Source organism: Pinus tabuliformis, chromosome 2_1 (genome assembly GCF_031772625.1).
Source record: "Pinus tabuliformis cultivar Carrire ecotype Pingquan chromosome 2_1, CPIR1, whole genome shotgun sequence".
Lineage (NCBI taxonomy): Eukaryota > Viridiplantae > Streptophyta > Pinopsida > Pinales > Pinaceae > Pinus > Pinus tabuliformis.
The window spans coordinates 716,293,920-716,308,092 of record NC_142299.1 but is presented as its reverse complement, the minus strand read 5'-3'; the positions used below and the strand labels follow the sequence as shown (position 1 = coordinate 716,308,092).

General features: G+C 35.0%; 1 pseudogene; it reads left to right on the top strand.

The window, feature by feature from the left end:
• The first annotated feature begins 3,401 nt into the window (after positions 1-3,401).
• Positions 3,402-4,143, top strand: LOC149202597 (uncharacterized; annotated as a pseudogene).
• The last annotated feature ends 10,030 nt before the right edge of the window (positions 4,144-14,173 follow it).

Below are 14,173 nucleotides of genomic sequence, written 5' to 3'. Positions count from 1 at the left end.
ATTATTATTATGAGTCACAAATACTGAAATTACAAAAAAATTAACTTATAACAAAAAATTCACAGCCAATTAATTTTCCATTATCATAATAACTAATATATATATATAACTTATACCCTCAATCGGGGTGCAAGCTGTCGGACTAATCCATTAAGATCATCTTTATGATGAGTACGCAGAGGAATGATGCCACCACCCCCCACACGCTCGAGGCGATGGGTGCAGTGGCCTTTGGCATGTTTAAGATAATCGTCACGAAGAAAGGTGGCAGAGACATTTTGGTAAGTTTTCAGATCGCTGTGAAGGATAGCAGTAAGGGGATAGAAGGTGTAGAGGTCCTGGAGGCGAGAGTGGAGCAATGACTTCAGAAGCGGTGGAGGTTCCATCAACTCCAAACGCTAGCTACCGGGTATGTAAATTGGTTCTTCTTTCCCTCCATCATGTTCCCCATGTCTGGTTTTGATAATTGGGATATGTATGGGGGAAATTGGTTGGTGGGTGGGAGTAAGTCGGGTTGGGGGAAGTGCATGGCGTCAGGAGTCTAGTGGAAAAACCCCAACTTCATTGGCACCTCCTTGGTGTCAATCCACTATGGGATTTTCCTCTCTCGCATGGGGCTAATATGGCTTGGGGGCAAGGGTGTCAACCCAGGGGTATAATTCTATCTAGCCTAACTTGTAAACTGGGTGGACGAGGATTGGGATGTTGTCAACGTCTGTTATACTATTGTCACTGTGGTTGTTGCCAAGGTTTTGTCAGGTTGGCTTCTGAGGGTAGGCACCTAGAACCTGAGTCGAAAAAGTTGTGGGGATGTTGTTGAGGGGCAGGGTCATCTGGGGTCTGGGATTGGGCATGAATCTAGCGCTGGACATGCCAGCCTCGGATGGTTGAGTGGAATTCGGGTGGCAAGCAAAGTTTTGGCTGGTTGTTTCTTGGGGCTAGATGCTTAAAGCTTGTGTTGCAGTGTCGGTAAGGGTACTGCTGAGACGGTGTTGAGTCACTTGGGTTGGGGATTGGTCATACAAATGTTGGCAATGGAGGTGAGGGGCTTGGCATTAGTGGGCTTGGTCACCCTGCTACAGGGTTTGTGGTTGGCCAGTTGTTGGGGCCTCATACCCAAGGCCAAGGTCGAAGCGTCTACAAGGCAATGGTTATGACGAGGCGTTAGCTGGGGCAAAGGAACCTATACCAGGGTGCGGGTAATGGACATGCTGGGTATGGGATCCTTAAATTCTATTGTTATGCAATTGAACCAAGGGTGGAGGATTTTGTGGAATGGCAAAGCCTACGGGCGACAGAAAAACAAAATATAATGTTTTGGCAATTCTGGTGTTTTGTTTCCATATCAGGTCCTCAACACGGTAATCAATCTCAGGCGCAAAGAGCATCGAGGCTAGTCTCCTCATTTCCATATGATTTGGTATTAGGCACCAACACAGTGTGGTAATGGGCAGAACGATAAAAGGTAAGGGTCAAGGCAAGAGACCTCAGGTGGTTGAGGCGGAGGATGAACCAAGCTCCTCGGGCAAGCGACGCGTTATAAATCCAGTGGGTAACCTGATAAATGAAGTGGCCACAACATACAAGGAAGGCACCAACAACGATATCAAATGGTTGATAGAAGAATGGAAGGAAGAATTAAATTGACAAGCAAGCACTAATGAAGTTGAAATGGAGGACTAAACACTCCTAGTTCTGGATCCTGGTCACACTAGAGGGCAAGTGACTCAATTTAAACAAGCCTTGTATCTATACTGGGTGATGAAAAGTGTCATGGGTAAGGCCATGGAACAAATCTCGGTGAGCATGGTGACTATTGTTCAGGATTTCCCTAATTATAAATAGGATTTTCAGAAGCTGCAATTTCAAATGTAGAAACAAGAAGGATGCCTTGGCCACATGGAGAGACACTTCCCTTGTCTGCTTTTGCAGATAGAGCTGTCAGGATTCAGTGTTAAATTTCCGGCCCTGGTCGCATCTGCCTCCACTGAGAAGGATGAATAGAATGCTTGCTTTCAGTTATTTTTTATCAATCTTTATGCGGATAGCTTTTAATTTCCAATTTACATTCATATATATGTATAGGCAAATAGAGTATGTATGTGGACATGATAATCAAACTTATATAGCATGGGTAGATAGACTCATTATTTTTTGCTAGTGGATGGCTTATCATGCAGTTAGGTGATCCATAGACTTGGTTTTCCAATAGGTAAATTGATACCACCTAACCTACTTTTATGTGGTTGTAACTTGTTTATTTTATAATGAAAATGAAAGATCTACCAAACTCATATATATATATCTATTCTTGTAAAAATTATCAAACTTGAATGGCTTTATAATATAATAATATACATAAGTGTTATAATTATTTTTCATTATCATAATAATTAATATATATTAATTTTACATTCATATTTATAGAATATATATTCTTATAAAAATGATTAGAGTTATAATTTGCTTGAAATTAGATTTTTTAATTAATAAAAAAAACTTATAATAATTAAAATTATTAATTTAATTTAATTTTTATGAATAAAATTTTAAATTCATAACTCTATAATAACATCGACATGATCTAATCCCTAAATAATAAGGTGATAATTAGAGGTCATACCACACTATAAAAAGTTGTTTCAATTCCAATGTTATGTGCACAAAATTTAATAACTAGATTAATCTTTCTTTTAATCTAAATCTTAATTTTATGATGATAAATGAAGATGTTTGCATATATTTGCTTTCTCCTCTATATCAATAAATGAGATTTCAAATATTTATCACTTTGTATATCTAAATCTAATTTTACCTTTTTTATATTATTATGAAATTACCATACAAATTATCAAATAACAAATGGCATCAAATAGATAAGTAAGTAATTATAACAAGGAAAAATGATACCTATGTAATTATATCAACTACATTTGATATATATTTCTCTGAATGAGAATCTTTATCTTCTCATCATAAATGAATATGTTGACACATCTTTTCCTTTTCCTCTATATCAATAGATGAAATTTCGAATATTAACTCCCTTGTATCTCTAGGTCCATGTTTAAGTTTTTTATATTATCATGAAATTAGCATGCACGATATCAAATAACAAATGGCATCATGTAGATAAGTAAGTGAACTTGGGTCGTAGTCGACCCCAATGTTGGATAGGAGCTCAGTCGAACTTGGACAATTTAATTCCCTCAAAGGTGGCTCCCATCCTCAACCCCTCCCCGTGCAATTTGAACCAGCTTCCTAGTGGGACTAAATCGCACACAAACCAATTAATATACACCTCATGATTCTGTTAGATAAATAAGTTGATCGCTAAGTAAAATACTAACTATATCAACTATATTTGATATTAAGTAGCCTATACATATAGTGATGTTGAAATGAATACTAATCCAATAGGTGGTGTGGTTGTTGTGGAGTGTCACGTTGGCCTCAACAAGAAAACGAATGCAGTCTCAATTTCCATTGAAGGAAAAACAGATAAAAATGGAGAATTCAGGGTGGATCTTCCCAGCCCTATTATATCATCTATGCTACTCTTCTCCTCAAAAGATCATAGTTCCCCTCTCAAAGGGTATTGTTCAGCGAGGCTCCTCAACAGCCCCTTAGAGAAATTCAATGTTCCATCATTGGGTACTTCCTCATTTGATCAATTAATATTCACATCAAAATCTAATGGGATCCCTACCTTCACATTCCCTTCGTTATCCTATCATTCTGAAAGCAAATTGTGTTCTCACAAAATCTCATCTGATCATGAATCGTTCAGATAAGGCCATGCACTACATGAAGTCAACACATGATCATCAAGTAATAGAGTTGCCTTATTTCCTCATGGAAATCTTCCTCCCTTGCCAAAAGTTCTTATGGGCTTCCCACCTCTTGAACTTCCTCCTCCCCCTCTTCTACCAAAACTAGTTATGGGCTTCCCATCTCTTGATCTTATTCTTCCCCCTCCTATACCAAAATTAGTGTTGGGTTTCCCACCACTTGATCTTCCTCTTCCCTCACCTTTTCTGAACTTTCCCCCTAAGCATTCCACCTCTACCTATAGGGATCCCATTTCCTGAGTCCCCGCCTTTTCCTTAAATGGTTCCTCCTTGATTTCACAAACTTCCTTAGACAAACTCGACATACTCCATTTCTTTAATAATCTACTTTGTCTAGTTCATATTTATACACACTCCACATGCTCCATTGCCCTGATAGCCTACTTTGTATGGTTCATATGATGTGCCAATCCGCTTTTGCTTAATTATGTAAGTTATTATTGTCTTGAATGTTATTATTAACTATGCATTTCACAATAAGCGTATAGTTACAATTCTTGTATGCTGATGCTTGGACCAATTTTCTAATAATTTGATGAAGTTCTAAAATACATAAAAGATTCATGGTTCATTTTGTTCAGACATCTGAGTCATCTAGTCTTATGAAAAAGTTACATAATGAATGATTCTTAAACGAAACGTTTTGTAGAACTTTCTAACTAGCAATTGCACCAGATGTTGCAAAGGAAACGCCATAAGGTGGTAGCATAGGATAGAAGAAATAATATGTGACAATAGTAATCTATAGGGAGATGGGAGAAAGAGGCTCCCTACCTACCTATGTGAATTAGAAAGCAATGTGTCATTAATATAGGTAATAGTGTCCCACTTAACAAGATATGGACCAATTTAAACAATAGCAACATCACCCTAATGTAAAAAATAAATATTTGGAATACACAGAAACTTCTGAAACTTATATCTTAACAAACAAACAAGTAAAACTCATATCCTGCCTGGATGAGAATGTAAAACAATCAACATTTTATACAAACAAGAGATATTGCAAATCAAGTTGAAAAATTAGCAATTTAAAAATTTAAGCCCATCAAGACCTCTCCATTGTCCACATCCCTTTGTTTTATTTTAATTTCACCTTGAGAATTGATTACTACATTATTGACTCAAAATTCATGGGATGACCAGCTACAAAGCAACACAAAGTTACACTCTTGAATGTTCAACATCCTTAGCAAGGACATGTAATATCAATGATCATATCTTTAGAAATTTTAAATTGTATTCAGTTGTACCCTAACATGTAAAATCAGATTGAAATATACAAGAATGGCTTAAATTGCATTCAGAGATTTAGATTCTCCAAAATAAATCATCAAACAAGATTGTCCAACTTTGTTTGAGGCCAACTGCAGTCTCAAAATTAAAAATTTCCCCTTATTTATGCACTTCGTATATTTTTCTACAAGTCAAATTTAAGACTTCCACATTTTATCACTTATGTGGGGTTTTTTGAACCATAAAATTTTAGAGTTTTGATAATACAATATACAAAATTTTGTTTTAAATAGTTTTTAGAACTGTTAAGTTTGAGATTTCTCATGATATATTCTTCTAATTCAGAATGGTATGTTATCTAGCTATTGAACAATAATTGTTTAAAAGTGAATTTGATGCATCATAGTTTCAAAAATAAACCTCAAAATGGGACTCTCCAACACAAGTTTGGGGATTGTTGGCCAATTGAGGTCACAAATTTGTTATAATAGTTATTTTTTTCCTTCTTATGCAATCCATGTTTTTTCAGACCACATGTCTTCCAGAAAAATAATTAATGATTTCATCTTTTTATCAGTGATTTGAACTGTTAAATTTCATAATTCCCATGAAGATCAGTGATTTGAACTGTTAAATTTTAGAATTCCCATGAAGTGGTGCTATAATTTTGTTTTAAAGAGTTTTCAAACTGTCAGATTTCACATTTGTCATAATGTAGTACAATTATTTAGTTTTTACTCTAATATACAAAATTAGAATAGGGTAATTTCTCACTACTAAATAGGTTAATTTCGAAAACAAAAATGTGTGCCTTCAAAAATGAAGCATTCTTAAATCATTGATAAATTTGTCCTTAAATGATTAAATCATAAATGACCAATGATACATAGCAGCTGAAAGAATGTTGCCCATTATTGGCTAGACTCACCAAGTAACCCAATCCCAAACTTATCACCAAAACTATTATTTGAAATAGGTAACATGACTCAAAGTCTAAAACTCATCAACAACTTGAAAAGCCAAGTCTAAGAGACACTCCCACTTGGAAAAAACTCAGAATATAAAGAAATACAAAGGAAAATATAGATGAAATTGTGAAGAATAAGTAAAATCATTTTTTGAGGCTCATCCAAGCAACAATTCAGAAAATTTTAACGACAACCGGGAAAAAAAATGAACATAGATTGGGAACAAACATTTCCTCTATGTACAAAAGTAAAATTTTCTACATGCTAAACCACAGTTACATCATTTGATAAGATGAAGAAGAAAAATAATTTGTATGTTAAACTGCAGTTGCATTTTTTATTAGCTAAAGGTGGACGAACTGATCAAAACTCAATCTACAAGGAATTATAGAAAAGTTGTGCAACTATAAATTTTATTGGTTGTCATATGTTAAACTCTTCTCTTCTAAAACACTTAATTATTTCAGGGATTCTTTTCCTCCACCAGTCAACAAGCAAAAATGTGTTGAATTATTACACTTGAGATAATTATAAAGACAAAATGAGGCATTTTGCAAATTTAATTTCATCTCGATGGCATAGATAATAAACAATATTGAAAATCCTTGAAATATGGAAGCTTTTTTACATCGCCAAATAGTTTTACTTTAAGTCATTAATCGATGGTTGTTTTTCCATGGCAAAGACCACATGATTTAACTGAACACACTTTACATTCGTGGAATGTGAACATGTTGTTTCTTCTCCTATTTAGGTATGGACTTAACTAAATCCTTCAAGGCATCATTGTCGCCACTTTTACAATGGCCAAATGGAAGAATAAAACTGGTATGATTCCACCACGAATCCAAAATTTGCATGTTGCACTGGGAATTATGAAAAAACAACATCATTGTGTTTGCAAGAAGAAATTTACTAATCATTTCCAAAGAGTGATTTGAATAGATCAATTTTATATCTTTCATGATACAATGCCAACAATATGTTAAAACCCAACCTACTAAATCAAAATGACATATTTTTTGGATACTAATACAGAAAGGCATAAATTTCGTTTCACACATTAAATTTTCAAAAATGCCTTGGAATTCTCAAAATTAACATTCTATTTTTCTCTTTCATGCAATCCATGCAAACTAAAAACAACCCATAATAGAATTGTCTCACCAAATTTCCCTCTGACCATATTCCAAGAACTCAAAATAGCGTGTTTCTCCAAGAAGGAAAATATGTGACATTTATCAATTGAATCCCATCGATTTAAGTTATTTGAACTCGTGGGACACTGAAAATACCATTAACACTCTAGCATTCATCATCCACTATCATCTCAAGTATGTTCCTTTCCCTCCTATTTATATCATCTAGCTTCTCAAAAACCTTTTGAAATGTGCATCAAAATCAATAAAATTTTGCCTAATTTTGTTTTCCCCTCAGTAGCAATGTAAATCCTACAAAAAATAACTTAAGAATAACCTTTCACTATGTTTTTCAATAGGCAAAAATATATGGATTTGAGGTAAGTAGCTTGTTAGAAAGTGTAGCAAGAAAGGCTCAATTTGACTTTAGCGTTAGTTAAATTGAGTAAATCGAAATTCCACATCAGCAGGACAACTTGGAGGTAGTTAACTAGTGTGGCATGGCTCTTGTCACTCAGTTAGCTCACTAAATTCGAGTTAGGGGCTTGGAGTTCAGTCATGCATGTGTTGATTGCTAGATTTTAGAAATCTCGTTCAGTTATTTTCAATTGTATCCAGTTAACTGACATCTAACTATGGATAGAGTCAGTTGAGGGTTAGTTGTGCAGTGGTACAACAGTCTAACTTAGAGATTTGTTAGTTAACTGATCAATCAACCCAAAATAACTCATGCATATAATTCGAATTTCTCAGCTAAGGTGGAGGGGCAAAAGGCTAGTGTAACAATTAGTGTATATTAGTTGAGCATACAGTTGTGCATGCAGTCAGATGATCAATCCTTGGGAATTTCACAAGGAAATAGGGAATTTTCATATTGTTTAGGAGATCGAATTTTCCCAGGATTATGCAAAGAAATAGGAGGTTGGATGATCCAGAATTTGACTAATTGTTGGCTAGAGGCTCTCATTCAGTAGTGAGAACAATTATTCTTTTGTAGGTTGCACTCAGAGTTGGAGCAATCAATTGTAATAGTTTCTCTATTCAACGGATTAATGCAAAGAGGCTTGAGGGGTTTTTCCCAGTTGGGTTCCCCTAGAAATCATCATGTACTTATGGATTTTCTTCATGTCTATGCATGTTATTCTAAATTGTGATTTTCATTCCAGAGATTAGTAGAGTAGAATTGTGTCTCTTGGTTTTCAGTTTTAAATCTTGAGTAGTTGCAATTTCTATCAAGTTTCGACATAGACTATTTAGTTGTCCTAGATTGGAAGCATCTTCATATGCCTTCACTTGTGGCATTAACTTCTTTTGTTCTTAGAATTGGTTCTCTTCAGAGCACCAATGGAAGCAATAAACACTGAAGAATGTTCTTGTCCAGTACATCATTTTCCCTTTTCTCTTCAATAGAGGCACCATCCTTATGAGCAAATGGGTCTACCTAGGTGTCTTCTATAGCTTGAAGTGTCTTGTAAAATCAATGCAATCTCTTCACACCATTAGAATGTTTCAAAATGATATATTTACAATGTCCAAAGATTGTTCAAACAAAATTTATTACCATGACAAAGAACAATATAAAGAACTGGAAAATAAGATTTTGATCACCCTTTGAGGACACAAATGAGAATGTTGAAGGTACTTTCCTTGGACACAACTTTTGAAGTGCTTCCATGGTACTGGATAATATCTACAATAAACATATGACAAGTATTGTATAAAAATCAATATATTATTTATTGGCAATAAGTTACAATTCTTCTAATAAAAATCAACATCACAATTACAATACTAGAACAAATTGTCAAGCTCATTCTAAGAAACCATAACTCCAAAAATATCTAGAGACTAATACTAAAAATTACTTGTTTGATACAGGACAACACCAATATACCTCATCTAAATCTACTCACACATTGTAAGGTGTGAGTTCTAAGGCCTCTTGTAAACTGAATACCCATTTTTGGAGCTCATAAATCACAAGAATACCTCCAACCCAACTGTAACCACCAATTCTTTTACTGTCCAAACTATGTAGTTGTGACATGTTCAAACTTAGCCTGGTTTGTAAGGGCAAGTCCTATGGGGCTATTTCCTACAAGAAATAAAAAGTATTGTACTAGATCAAGGAAAATAAGCATATAGTTTCTTTCTACAAACAATGCCTTAGATTGCAAATTTGAAAGGAATGACACAGTGGACAGTATACAAGCTTGAATCAACAAATAACTCCTTTCAGGGCTTCCTAGAATAGCAGAATATACAAGCAACAAATAACTGTCTCCAAGGCTCTTTATCCTCCAAGTAATGGTAAGTGTCATGAGATTTTAAAGGTGCACAACTTCCCATGGTGGATATGTTTCACTTCCTTTTAATAGATTACAAAAAATAGGCATCAAACCTACACCCAACAGAGGTGCAAAGATCCTTACAACAAAGAGAAAACAATGGAGCACAGTGAATGGGAAAACTGTCTCCAAGAATGTTCTTAAGAGTCAAGACATTGAGATAGGAAGAGAGTTGTGTGGTATAGACTCTGGAAACCTCTGTTGGAATAGGGGTGGTTAATAGGGGTGGTAAATATATGTTTAAAGTTTAAATGCTAAGCTTTTTCCAGCTCCCCAAAAAAGAGACACAGGTAGGAAAGAGTTCAAATCTTGTGAGGACTCAATTGAGCCTAGAGTTCCTTATGATGTGGTTAGGGTGTCACCATAAAATTCAAGTAGATAATTTAAAGATAAATAAGAAAAGGGATCAAGGGGATTTTTCTCCTTAAACAAATATTGCTAGAACTAAGCATCAAGGCAGTCCAAATTCCAATTTCACTATACACAGTTCATGATGGATAGGAAAAAATACACACAAATGAAAAATACAATTATCCTTCTCCTAAATTGAACCAGGGCATGATGTATATTAGTTATAGAAACCCTAGACCTGAATTGAACCAAGATCTGTATCAAAACCTCATTTCAGAAACACTAACTTTTCGAATTGTATATAGATTTAGGATAATGAGCTACCTAGTGAGAATGGTTTCCCAAGCATTCTTTCAACCTCTTTTCACTCTCATCTATGCTCAACTGCAATTCCATCCTCTTACAAACTGATTCTTCCATTGCCTACTCATTAAACTAAATTTAAATTTCATACCCAACAATAAAGACCATATAGAGTTTTCCTCTTATTAAAAAACTGTCTAAGTCACAAACCTATGCGATTTTAAACTCGATCCAATGTAGTAGATGTGGTGCTACGAAGCTCCTCAGATTTTTCTCTTCGTCCTCTCCAATATCTTGTCAAACAAAAACAATTATTGGAGCATTAAAAGAGACAAAGGAGATATATCTGTGAAAATAATATATATATACATGATTACCTATGAAATGGCTAAAAGCTCTGCATGAAAATCATCAACAGTGAGTGAGTTTAAATCAGAAAGCTTGGAATGGGATTCACTACTCTCTGCCTCAAAATTAACACCACCAAGTTCTTTTCGTTATATGTTTAAAAATTTTCCAAAATAGTGAAAGGAATTTATGACATTGAGAATTGTGTTACCTTTTATTGGAGGAAATTGTTGTTAGCCAATTGGAGGTTTTTTTTTTTTTTTTGAGGTCTTGTCTATTCCTTTCTTTAAAATATTTCGTAGAAAATATTGACATTTATGTTTGGTTAAATATTAGAATCCAGGGGAACCTAGACGCCTTGAAAACCAAGAGCTTCTTTTTGTGATCTGTTACTTCTCTACATCAGTAGGGAGCTTATCAATCACAAAAGTAGAGGGTCAGAACACCCTGGCTTTCAACCACTCATGAGTAGTCCCAAACTGATGGAGGCCACCTTTCCACTCATAGGTAACACTGTTATTTTCTTGGTTTTTTCCTGTGTTTTTTAACTACATTTTCATTTTTCTTTGATCAAATTCAGTTAAATTTAAGCGGCAACAGTGCAAGGATTGAAAAATATTCCCCATCATCTTTAAATTTGTTTCCCCTTTGTACAATTATTGACATTGTTCACCTTTTTTTATTGTTCTGCTTATGAATGACTAACTATTCCATCAATTTGTGGAAAATAAAAGGAAATTTGAAGCAATTTAAGATTTAAACCCTTAGATCTGTTTTGAGTCCAATAAGCCCAAGGTGAAGAAAGAAAACTACTCCAGTGAGTTCGTCTTTCTGGGACATATTCTTCTCTAGTGGCATGTTTTATGCAGTGGCAATCACAGTATTGTGTGGCATGTACGCCAACATATTGAGCGAGGGATTGGTCTTTTGCAAGAAGGAACAAATCCTCACCAAAAGTTCAAAGAGAAAAGACAGCATATGTTCGTGCTCTTACAATTAATTTGATTCATTTAACCCTTGGACCACCAATTTGGTTAATGATGAGCAAGTTGAGAGGTTGTCGCAGCATCCTCTGAGAGTGTTGATGATGGAGAAATTGGTTGATGGAGCTTCTTTTTCTGGTTCGCTACTTTTTTGCATCACTAGGGAGCTTATCAATCACAAAAGTAGACGATCATAACACCATGGCATTCAACCACTTGTGAGTAGTCCCAAAACTGTTAGAGGCCATCTTTCCATGCACAAGTCACACTGTTATTTTCCTAATTTTTTCCTATGTGTTTCAATTGCATTTTTTTTTTCTTTGATCAAATTGAGCTAAATTTAAGTTGCAACAATGCAAGGATTGAAAAGCTTCCCCATAATCTTTGAATTTGTTGCTCCTTTGAACATTTATTAACACTTTTCACCTATTTTTATTGTTCCACCTATGAATGACTAACTATTCCATCAATTTGTGGAAAATAAAAGGAATTTTCAAGGAATTTAAGGTCTAAACCCTCATATTTGTTTTGAGTCCAGTAAGCCCAAGGCGAAGAAAGTAAATCACTCTGGTTTGTTCGTCTTTCTAGGACAAATTCTTCTCCAACGTAATATTTGTTTCGGTGGCAATCACAGTATTGTGTGTTGTGTATGCCAGCAGATTGAGCGGGGACTTGGTCTTCTGTAAGAATAAAAAAACCATCGCCAAACATTCAAAGAGAAAATGCTACAACTATTTGTGCTCTTGCAAAAAATTTGTTTCGTTTAACCCTTGGACCACCAATTTATTTAACGACGAGCGAGTTGAGAGGTTATCATAGCACCCTTCGGGAGCGTTGATGATGGAGCTGATTTTTTTGATCTGCTACTTCTTTGAACTACTCGGGATCTTATCAATCACAAAAGCAGATGGTCAGAACACCCTTCCCTTCAACCACTCATGAGTGGTCCCAAAAATGTCGAAGGCCATCTTTCCACGCATAAGTCACATAGTTATTTTCCTAGTTTTTTCCTACGTGCTTCAGCTGCATTTTCATTTTTCTTTGATCAAATTCAGCTAACTTTAAGCAGAAACAGTGCAAGGATTGAGAAACTTTCCTCATCATCTTTGAAGTCATTTCTCCTATGTACAGTTATTGGCATTTTTCACCTTTTTTTATTGCCTCTCCTATGAATGACTAACTATTCCATCAATTTGAAAATAAAAGGAATTTTGAAGGAATTTAAGTTCTAAGCCCTTAGATCTATTTCAAGTCCAATAAGCCCAAGGCGAAGAAAGAAAACTACTCCAGTGAGTTCGCCTTTCTAGGACATATTCTTCTCTAGTGGCATATTTTCTATGGTGTAAATCACAATATTGTATGGTGTGTATGCCAACAGATTGAGCAGGGGCTTGTTCTTCTACAAGAAGAAACAAACCCTCGCCAAATTCTCAAAGAGAAAAGCCTACATTTGTTCATGCTCTTGCAACACATTTTATTCATTTAACCCTTGGACCACAAATTTGGTTAGATGAGTGGGTTGAGAGGTTATCATAGGAACCTCTAGGAGCATCGATGATGGAGCAATAATGAAGCATGCTCTCAATTATTTGGATTATCTGAGCTTGAGTCATCTCTCCATGACACCTCCATGTCAAATTCTTCCATGTGTCGGGTGACCAACGAAATAATGCCTGTAAACCCCTCTATCACAAGGTATCAAATTTTTCAATCCTTGCGTGATCTTGTTGGCAAGATCCAACTATCTCAGAAACCATAGGAGAAGAGTTTATCAAACCAACGACACATTATTCCTCAATTGTCTAACATTCTATCTGACGGTGTAGATTGGGGCAGAGTGGCAGCTGGGGGTGTTCTTCTCAAAGGGGCATGCCTTACGAAATAAAAATATTTTGATGTATGATTTATATATGATGATTTATTTTTAAGCTGGAGTATAATATAATTATAGATTTTGGAAACTCAAATAGTTAACTTCACTCTTGTCATCTTAAATTTTCAAAATATCTTGAAAATATTTTAATATATGATTTACTTATGACGATGTATTTTTAAGCTAGAGTATAATATGATTATAGATTTTGGAAATTCAAATAATTAACTTCACCCTTCTCATCTTAAATTTTCAAAATATCTTGAAATCCAAAGCCAATAAAAATCTTTATTAATAAAACGACGTAATAATATAAACTAAAAATGATAAATTAATAAAAAAAACACTTATTAAAAAGTCGTTTAAAACAATGAAATAATGTTATCTACCATATGCATTAAATTAATTAAATAAAATATCTACCGTGCGGTATGCCCACAGAGCTAAAAACACCATATGGTGCCAACTAATTTTGTGGTTGTTCACCATATGTTGTAACATTATTTTGAGGACTTTGTTGACACCTTCTACCTTGCCATTAGACTGAGGGTATTATGGGGAAGCGAACTCATCGGAAAAACCAAGGTGTTAGGATAAATCCTGAAATATTTTGTTTTTGAAATGTTTGCCTTGATCGGATACCAACTCCTTGGGAACACCAAACTGTATTATGACATGGTTAAAGGAAAACCGTGCAGCGGTTTCTGCATTGTTATTGTATGTGGGCATGGCCTCTTCCCATTTGGTGAAGTATTCGATTGAAACCACAATGT